The sequence below is a fragment of the Dermacentor andersoni genome, chromosome 7, assembly GCF_023375885.2.
Source record: "Dermacentor andersoni chromosome 7, qqDerAnde1_hic_scaffold, whole genome shotgun sequence".
In the NCBI taxonomy this organism is placed as follows: domain Eukaryota; kingdom Metazoa; phylum Arthropoda; class Arachnida; order Ixodida; family Ixodidae; genus Dermacentor; species Dermacentor andersoni.
In genome coordinates this window covers 36,483,755-36,493,749 of record NC_092820.1, presented here as the reverse complement: position 1 = coordinate 36,493,749, position 9,995 = coordinate 36,483,755, and positions in this window count along the sequence as shown.

The following is a 9,995-nucleotide window of genomic DNA, read 5'->3' as shown; positions in this document are numbered from 1 at the left end:
TCTGCCAAGTGTGTTTCCCCTCTCACAACTCTTTCGAATTCCACAGCAAAAGATTACCGATGATTACGATACTCCATATTGCGAAATTTTAGCGCAGCTCCATACTTGTTTGGATTTAGCGTGTCAAGAAATAAAAATAATGTATAGGTTTTCAAAATAATGGATACGCTTTTATTAGCAGGAGAACGTTGTGAGTAGTAGTAGTAGTAGTGTGACTAGCAGCACGCTTTGTTTCCATCCAGACGACGCGTGCTACTCTGGCGCCATATTGTAGCCATTTGCGCCGCACAGCCCATCTTGCGCGGCACTGCGCTTTCTTTGACACTTTCGTTCCACCAACGATGAGACTGGCCCTTCGCCGCAGGGAAATCCTACCACCAGTGTCACAACACTCAAGGCAGCGTCACATCGAGCCTTACTCGCAGCCGCTCGCCATCGCCCCTTGCAGGAGCAGTGATACACGTCACACACGCTGGCACCGCGGACTGAACTCAGCATCTGACGCTACGGCGAAGCGTAGCTCTCCACTGCGCGCCGCCCTGGCCACCCTTCGTAAGTTCGGGTGAGATTGGTCACGCAGCAGCCGATGCACCGGCATCTTTCTCTGTAGCCCCAGCGCATCTTTCTCTGTAGCCTCAACCTCCGCTTCCCTCCTCGCGCGCTTTTATTTTATGTACCGCTGCGCGCCGTATCGCGATTTCATCTTTCGCCTGTGCTCCTTCGCTTGTATACGACGAATAACGCCGCCGATGCTCAACGCAGGAGAAGGCGCTTAAGAGCTGCGTTCAAGAAGGTAAATACTCTCTGCTTTCATATAAAACCAGACAAGCTGGATTTACCGCACCTACTTATGTCCTGTATCCTACCTATCTCCACTTCAAAGGAGGCATACGTGAATATCTAAGGAAACACCTACTAAAATTCCACGCCTATTATGATTCTCCGCAAGTGGAAAAAATACCTATAAAAAGGGTTAAGTAAGGAGACACAGCCTCTTTAATTCTATTAACGGCCCCCCCAGAAGTACATAGTGTCCACATAAAACCTCCCTCATTTCGAAATGAAAAAAATAACTATGGTACATAGGAAGTTGTGGTTTGTGGCATCATGCACAACAACTGAAGATTAAAAAAAGTTCTAGACGATCCCCTTTGTTTTGTTTCAGGCGCGAATTAATTCTAAAAATGATAACGCCTCAAAGGACTCGCGAAAGTTTGGTGTGGTATGCGGAAACTAAGTCACCCATGGCTGTTGAACGAAATTAACGTCGAAAATTTCGTTGGGCAGCAATGGGTGACTGGTTTTCGGCATATGCCACACACTGGGCTCTCTCTTCAGATGTTGTCACTTTTAGCATTCATTCAACACCTGGAAAAACATACAAACAACAAGAATCACTGATAAAAAATCAACAAAAACGTTTTGAATTGTGTCACATGATGGCACAAACCGTAGCTTTTATTCTAATATATGTTCTGTTTATTTCATTGTTATATCAGGGAGGTTTCATGTGGTCACCGTGTAGTAGTGAAGCTATCGGAGTGAGAAAGTTTAGGAGTGAAAATCAACGATAAAAGTCTCAAAACAACGTTCAGTTTGCAGATGACATTACGCTGTTAACATACAGCGGGGACGAATCGTAACAAATGATTGAGGACCACAATCGACATAGTGCATAAGCGCCTTCGAAGAATAATATGCAGAAGACAGGCAATGATTAGTATCTTACAAGAGGACGAGGTTTCCGCATCGCCATTGAGCCTCTAGAGTCAGCGCAGAAGCGTGTTTATTTAAATCAGTTAAGTATAGGGGTCCCTAATCAGGAGAAAAATATTTGCAGAATAATAAATGGTTCAAGTGCATACGTCGGGCATAACAAATTTCAGGCTTGGAACCTCCCATTGTTGTTCAAAAAAAGTGCAATCAGTGCAATATGCAGGCGATAACATATAGGGCTAGAACATGGAGAAGAAGTTAAAAACCACGCAAAGAGGAGTTGAGTGGCAAATGTTAGGCGTAACGACAAGACACAAGAAAAGAGCGGCGTGGAGCAGAAAGTAAGTGGGCATAGCCGATATTCTAGTTCACATAAACAGAAATAAAGTTACGTAGAGCTTATCTCACCATAACTGTCGATGGTAATGGTAATTTCACTCGAGTAATAGAGTGACAGACCATAGTGAAGTCCCCTTAATTAACAGGTGTTGTGTTCTGAGGCTTTCGCTGCTCCTGCTGCACTCCACATACTTTTATATTAACCCACAGTCACTGCGCCACTCGTTGGAGAAGGTTGTCCATGACTATGGAGGAATGACGACAGCTGTATGACGCTGACGCATTGAAGATGGAATGAGAGAGAACGAACGATACCGATAGAACGTATAGTGACGATGACATGACGGCAAAGATGTGTCCATTCCTCAATTATGACCATGGTATAACGACAACAAGGACACGACGACGACATCAGGACAATGAGGTAACGACGATGGTGGGAAGACGATGCATTGACAACCCAGTGAAGCAGCGAGAACGAGAACGATCGCACGACGAAGACGACATGGCAACGAATTCATCATACCGTTTGTGTGGCGATGACGCAATGAGAATGGCACGATAATGATGGCGTATTTACGATTGACTGACGATAATAGGATTACGATAAAATGACGAACAACAAATTTCAATGGTGGGCTGACGAAGGTGGTATGGCGACGACCACATGAGGACATTAGGGTAAAAATACTGAAGTGATGAGGATGGTGAAACGACAGCACGACGACGATGGGTGATGACAAGTGTATTACTACGAATGTACGACAACGACGGTATGATCACGGCACAGTGACGTGGATGGCAAGACAACGGCCTGAGGACACTGGGATCACGACGAGTCTATGACGAAAATGACGGAAAGATGACTGAAACACGAAACATGTGTCAGGACAACGGCTTACGCAGAGTTAGATGACGTAGCTAGAATGATGATGATGATGGTACGACGACTCGGGCATCATAGCGATTGGTGTACAAAGTAGGCATGCTAGCGACTGACGATGATGACATGACAGGGGCGATATAATCATGACTTAATAGCGACAGTAAAAATACAAAACAATAAAGTCTATGACGTCGAAGGCGCGACAATTATATGATGGCGACTTGATGATAGTACTGAAGAGAAGACAATAATAAGACGGTCTGTGACGACAAAGCTGGAATCATAGCGATGCATTGACCACAACGCCATGACAACCCCTAATATATACCCACTGGCCCATGCTATTAGGCAACTTCAGCCGCTGGGTCGGCGTAAGGTGCTACATTGATTTAGTCTATAACATAATCCGGCCATAGGCTCTGCTTTCTCTGCTAAAGTCAGATTTCTTTTTCAGATAAACTATGAAGGCTCTACTGCATGCGTTCTACTGCACGCGCCACTGTCACGATGTAAGCGTCGAGTGAGGTTATTTCTATGCTCTCATGAAAATGAGGCAATATCATTATATTTTTAGATTGCGATGGGCAGAGAATCGCTTTGAAACGTGTAAGGTCAGACTTTCTGAGCGGTGGACATGGTGCTTAAGAAAAGAACATGGTAGCATATACCACCTACAAAAAAGCGGTCGCAAAAAATGAATTTATAGTTTCTGTTCAACCTACGTGAGAAGATAAAAGATCCAAAATTGTATTAAGCAATAATTAAGACAGTATCGGCATAAGTGGCCGCTCAAATATTTTTTGTGAAATCTTGCATCACCGGCTTCAAGGTGTTCGTGTACTGGCAGTTATTCCGACGCTCTCGCAATTTTATTTCTTCACCTCGCAAAATACAATTAGAACAATCTCGAGAGCTTGTAAACGTAATTTACTAAAAAAAAAAAACGTTGCGATTTTGCATAGACCATGGTGAAACGGGCTAGTTCGTTGGTGGAGCTTGCATTCATGTTTACAGCGCGGAGTAATGTACGTACCCTCACACAGAAACAATTAGACTGCGTGACTAGTCTAGCCTACCTGTTTTGTTTTATCTGTAAGTGTGTAATTGGTCCCCACGGCGAACATTGTTGAGAGTTCCCAGTCACGTTAAACTTTTCTTGCGAATCACCCATGCCTACTTGTTTGGTGCACCGTGCGCACGTAAGAATTATAATACTCCCATGGTATAACTCATAAATATGAAAGTATGAAGGTTCTACAGAGACACGCAAAGCTCGTGATTGGTTCAGAGAGGTTAAATATCGCATGCTGCTTTTTCAGACCAAATACAGTTTTGGCGCGAAAGTTAGTTTTCTGGCGACATTTGCGAACATTGTGGATAAAAACGTATAACGTTTTCTATAACGCCAGAATTATTCTCAAAGGTAACATACTCACTATGAGCTGTGTATCAGGCATCCCAATGTTTTGATCTGCGGTTTCAAGAATTTATATCATCATGTGAAGGTAAAAATTAAATTTAGTTGCTTTGGAAACTGTCACTAACGAATTTATTTCTTGATTGGGCAAACTTTGTCCAGATGTTCAAATCTTCAGCGAGTTCCGATTAAAATCACAAGTTGCACTAGAGCATTTCTGCTGTCCTTGAACTCTAGGCTCGAGCTAAAAACGTAGCCGGTCATCTTTAAGTCCTGCTTCTTCCTTGTCACCCCAAAATAAGAATATGAAGTACTCACCTATTAAGGCCCACAAGGAGTGCTTCTTGGAGTGGGTTAACCACGTTAACCACAGGGTTAACGTGGTTAACCATGTTAACCACAGGGTCATTGAAAGTATTGCATTGGAACATTCGTTCAATTCTTGCCGCTTCCACAGACGTGTCGTTTATCACTGCTTAGTTAAATCCAGACGTAATCATTTTACATGAAACTTGGTTAGCCCAGGGAAGCATTTTCATATCAAAAGGTGTAGCTCTTCTCATTGAGATCGCTCTAGAAGAGCTGGTAGATTACGCACATTAGTGTCAACCAAAATTCGCTACAAAGAAAACATACCACTGAACATCCTGTCGACTGAATTCAAAATTATAGTTATAGTGTTAAGTCTACATTTATGTAGACTACTACTATTTGCCGCGGCTTAACGCAGTCAGCGGGAAATACGTTTACCGAGCTAAACATTTCATGCCTTTCGGCAGGTCCTTCATGCGGTCATCGGACTCTTCATTGTGGCAGGGGCCATGCCGCCGAATGCATCGGTGGCCATGGATCTGCGCAGAGCCTGTGCAGACAGGAGGTTTCTGTTTGCAAGTTTCGTCTACAAAACTGGTCCCCTCGCGTTTGCACATCACCTAGCCTGCGCCCCAGACGCTTCGGAATCCCTACTTAAGGAATAACATCGCTCGTGGTCTTTCCAGTTAGCGGCAAATACGTGTCCGCAGCTAATCATTTAATTCCTTTAGGCAGATGAGTCTCCTGCTGTTACTTATTTTCAATTTATATTTCTTCGCCGCTCACTGCACAGAAATTCCTTGTTCTTGTGCTGCTTGTTCTAAGACATGACCTTCGGATGCGAAATTTTTAACGTGTTCGGTTTACGAGGAAGGTTACCAGCTTGGAAAACGATACTCTACATTAACTAAATCAGCTACACTAAAATGAGTACGGTTAAACGTGGAACCCGATTGTGCCAAACATGTCGACCGGAAAAGAGCACAAAGGGAGACTTGACACAGGCACCAAAAGAAGAATCGTCTACACAACAATTTGTTGCTGTAACTGAAAAAAACTAGACTGACTTGCAACTAACGTAGAAATGCTCACCACGAAAGTACAAAACTTTTAACATTTAAGGACGGGGCTGGAAAGATTGAAATCGCCGTACAGTAAATCCAGATTTCAATCGAATTGCTTTCCTCCAATGAATTCCCTCCAGCTTTCCGTCTGTGAAGTGTCTCCCCCCCTCCCGTGCCCCCCCTTCCTTTCTTTACAAAAGACCCTTTAAAAGCTGCACACCTCCACTCCACGAAGAGCAACCCCCTGAAGAAGGAGCGGAATGGGGTCCCAAACGTCGGGCTAATAAAATTCAGTTATTTGGTTGGGGTCAGTCTCAAGTCCTAATCAATTTCCGAACCAGACAGGCAATTATGTCGAAATGTTTAGCTTCGCCTTTCTTACGGCGTATTCAGCTTTGATCGACTGTTCTTCCGGTACCATTTGCCTCGAACATCCTCTACTCGCGCATATTTGTGCGGAACTGCCGAACAACTTTAGAACGACCGCCTTCGTCCGGTTGCCGCCTAAAGCCTTGGCTTTCGTCGATTTGCTATAATCTTTTCGTCTGCCCGATGGTGATTACGTCGCCACACCTGTTCCTGATGTCCTTTTAGGGCGCAATATCACTGTGCCACACTCCGTCGTCACCGTCGCCGATAACCGGACATGCCTCCCCGTCGTCAATTTTATCCTGACAAAGGAAGTTCTACCCCAAGGCATATCGGTTGCAGCGCTGCGTGCTATAGGAGAAGACTACTCACGGCGTTTTCAGCTGATGTCTGCTCAGGTTCCTTACCATGCCACAGGATGGTATTTGCCCTGATGCAACATTTCGTCCCATGATTGCTGCGGACCTATTGCCTCAACAAGCAGCAGCTCTGTGTCGCGTTTTGGGCTCCTACTTCAACATCTTCGACCTCAACAATCGCCAATTGGGCCAGACTTCCATTATTAAGCATTACATAAATACTGATTATTCCAGTCCTATTCATGGCCAGCCATATCGAGTTTCTGCTTCGGAGCGTAAGGTTATTCAAGATGAAGTGAACAAGTTGCTTGCCAATGCCATTGTTGAACCTTTGTCGATTCCTTGGCCGTCACCCGGAGCGCTTGTTAAAAAGAAAGATGGCATATGCCCTTTCTGCGTAGATTATCCTCATCTAAACGGCATTAGCAAGAAAGTCGTCTACCCCTGGCTCGCGTTGGCGATGCCCTCGATTGTCTCCTCGGTGCCTACTACTTTTCATCATATGACCTTCGTTCCGGTTATTGGCAAATTTCTCTGGATGAAAATGGACCAAAGGAAGACCCCTCTCGTCACCCCTAATGGTCTGTTTGAACTCACAGTAATGCCATTAGGTCTACGCAACGCCCCAGAAACGATCGAACGTATTATGGACCCTTTGCTTCAAGGATTCAAATGGTCAACACTCCTCGGCTACCTTGACGATGTTCCCGTATTTTCACCTATATTTGAGACACACCTTGAGCGCTTAAGAGGTGTTCTTCAAGTCTCCCATGAGCTTGAGCTCCAACTAAATTAACCCAAGTGTCACTTCGGTCGTCGGCAGATTAGAGTGATGGGCCGCCTTGTCGACGCTTCCGGTATTCATCCAGGCCCGGAGAAAATTCATGCTGTCACGTCTTTTCCCGTACCTCAGCCTGTCAAAGGTGTCCGAAGTTTTGTAGGACTCTGCTTCTACTTCCTACGTTTCGTTAAAGGCTTCGGAGCGATTACCCGACCTCTTACTGTTCTTCTGAAGAAGGACGTGCCGTTTACGTGGGGCCCGCTCAAACTGCCGCTTTTGCCAACCTCACCAACAATCTCACCACGCCACCTATACTGACCCACTTTCACCCATCCTCTCCTACAGACGTGCGTGATCACGGTATCGGAGCCGTCTTAGCGCAGCGCCGACAGGGCCAAGATCGTGTTATCGCATACGCTAGCCGCCGCCTCACAACAGCGAAGAGCAACTGTTTATTTATTTATTTATTTATTTATTTATTTATTTATTTATTTATTTATTTATTTATTGTCATACTCTCAAGGCGCGGGGGCATTACAGAGAGGAGTGGTGATTATTACAAACAAATTCGTTAACAATATTCTTCAAGTTTGTGGCGTCAGAAATGGCAGTGATGGAGGCAGGGAGGCGGTTCCAGTCATTCATCGTTCTTGGTAAAAAGGAATCAAAGTAAACGTTGGTGCTGCAAGTTGGAACTTCAACCTTAAAACGTTGATCCGTGCGTGACGATATGTATGATGGCGGGGACATTATTAGTTCATCCTTAGGTGTTTCGTTAGCGTAATAATTCCTATGAAAAAGATATAGGCGAAAGTATTTATGATGTAATTCTAGGTTAGGCAGGTCAAGGGCTAGTTTCATTGGTGAGACACTTGCATGACGAGAATAATTCGAAAGAATAAAACGAGCAGCTCGGTTTGGAATGGGTTCGATGGCATTTTTTAGCTTTAGAGTAGAAGGGTCGAAAATGGAGCATGCATGTTCAAGTTTAGGCCTTACTAAGGATTTGTAAAGAAGTAACTTGACAGCTGCAGTTGCAGACAAAAAATTGCGCCGTAAAAACCCAAGCATGCGATTAGCGTTACCGTAAATGTAATTTGTATGAATGTTCCATGTAAGATTGTGTGTAATGTAGATACCAAGATATTTGTATGATGGAACATTCTCTACATGTATGTTGTCAATATTGTACGTAGGAAGGGTGGTATTTCTGACAGCAAGGGACACACGCATCGCCTTACATTTATTAGAATTGAGCGTCATTTGAGATCTAGACACCATGATGTTACTATGCCAATATATGATTGAAAAGTATCGCAGTCGCCTGAGTTAGAAATGACACAATAGAGAACACAGTCATCGGCGAATAACATAATTGATGATTTAATTTGGTCTGAGAGGTCATTAATATAAATACAAATAATAATGGTCCTAGAACCGACCCTTGCGGTACACCAGAGGTTACTCGACCAGTGGAACATAAGCATTCGTTAGCATAAACAAACTGGCAACGGTTAGACAAAAAACACTTGATCCAAGCAACCACGTTAGGATCAATGTTGAGGTTACTTAATTTAGTTAAAAGTAATGCGTGTGAAACAGCATAGAAGGCTTTGGCGAAGTCTAAACAAATGCAGTCAATGATACCGTTAGCATCCATCGTCTGGAATAAATCATTAGTGGATGACAAAAGCTGTGTTTCGCAGGAAAAGTGTTTTATAGATCTGTGTTGGTAGGGGGTGAAAAATAAGTTTGACTCGAGAAATGAAACAAGGTGTGGGTAAATTATGTTACATATTTTCGATTACAATTACGATGTTACGATTACAGGTCTTGAATGCCTGGCTCTCGTCTGGCCGGTTTCCAAATTCCGCCCGTACTTGTATGGCGCGCACTTCTCTGTAATCCCGGACCACCATGCGCTCTGCTGGCTTTCCTCATTCAAGGATCCTACCGGCCGGCCTGGTCGCTGGGCTCGGTGTCTGCAAGAATGTTCCTATGCAGTTCTGTATAAGTCAGGCGGATTACATTAAGACGCAGACTGTTTATCACGCTATCCGTTGGGCGCACCACCCACCCACCCTGATCGCGGTACCGACGCTTACACTGTCTCCGTTTTTCCGCTGTTACACGTTGCCCAAGAGTAACGCCGTGATGCCTCTTTGCGCGCCATCGTTGATGGCTTGGAATCTTCGCCTTCTGATTCGTACCTTCATATGTTTGCTCTCCGGGATGGTGTATTATATCACCACAATGTACGCCCTGAGGGTCCTGCCCTACTCCTTGTCGTTCCTAAGCATCTCTGGTCAGCCGATCTCCAAGAAATTCACAATTTACCAACGGCAGGTCACCTTGGCGTCTCCCTCACGTATGGCCGGCTTCACCAACGTTTCTTTTGACGAGGCATTGCCCGCTCCGTCCTGAAATACGTTTCGGCGTGTGAAAAATGCCAGTGCCGAAAAACACCATGGGTGCTTCCTGTCGGGTGAATTCAACCACTCGATATTCCTCCGGAGCCGTTCCTTCGCGTTGGCTTGGACTTACTTGGCCTTTTCCCTCTATCCACGTCTGTTAACAAATGGATCGCTGTGGAGACAGAATACGCCATGCGCTACACATCACCAGAGCGCTTCCAACAAGCTGCGCTTATTTCTATGCAAAAGCAAGCCCTTAGAGTCATCACTTTCTCTTCTTAACCAACCATCTGCACCTTTGCTCCAGTCGCTGCAAATACCACCCGTTGAAAGACTAT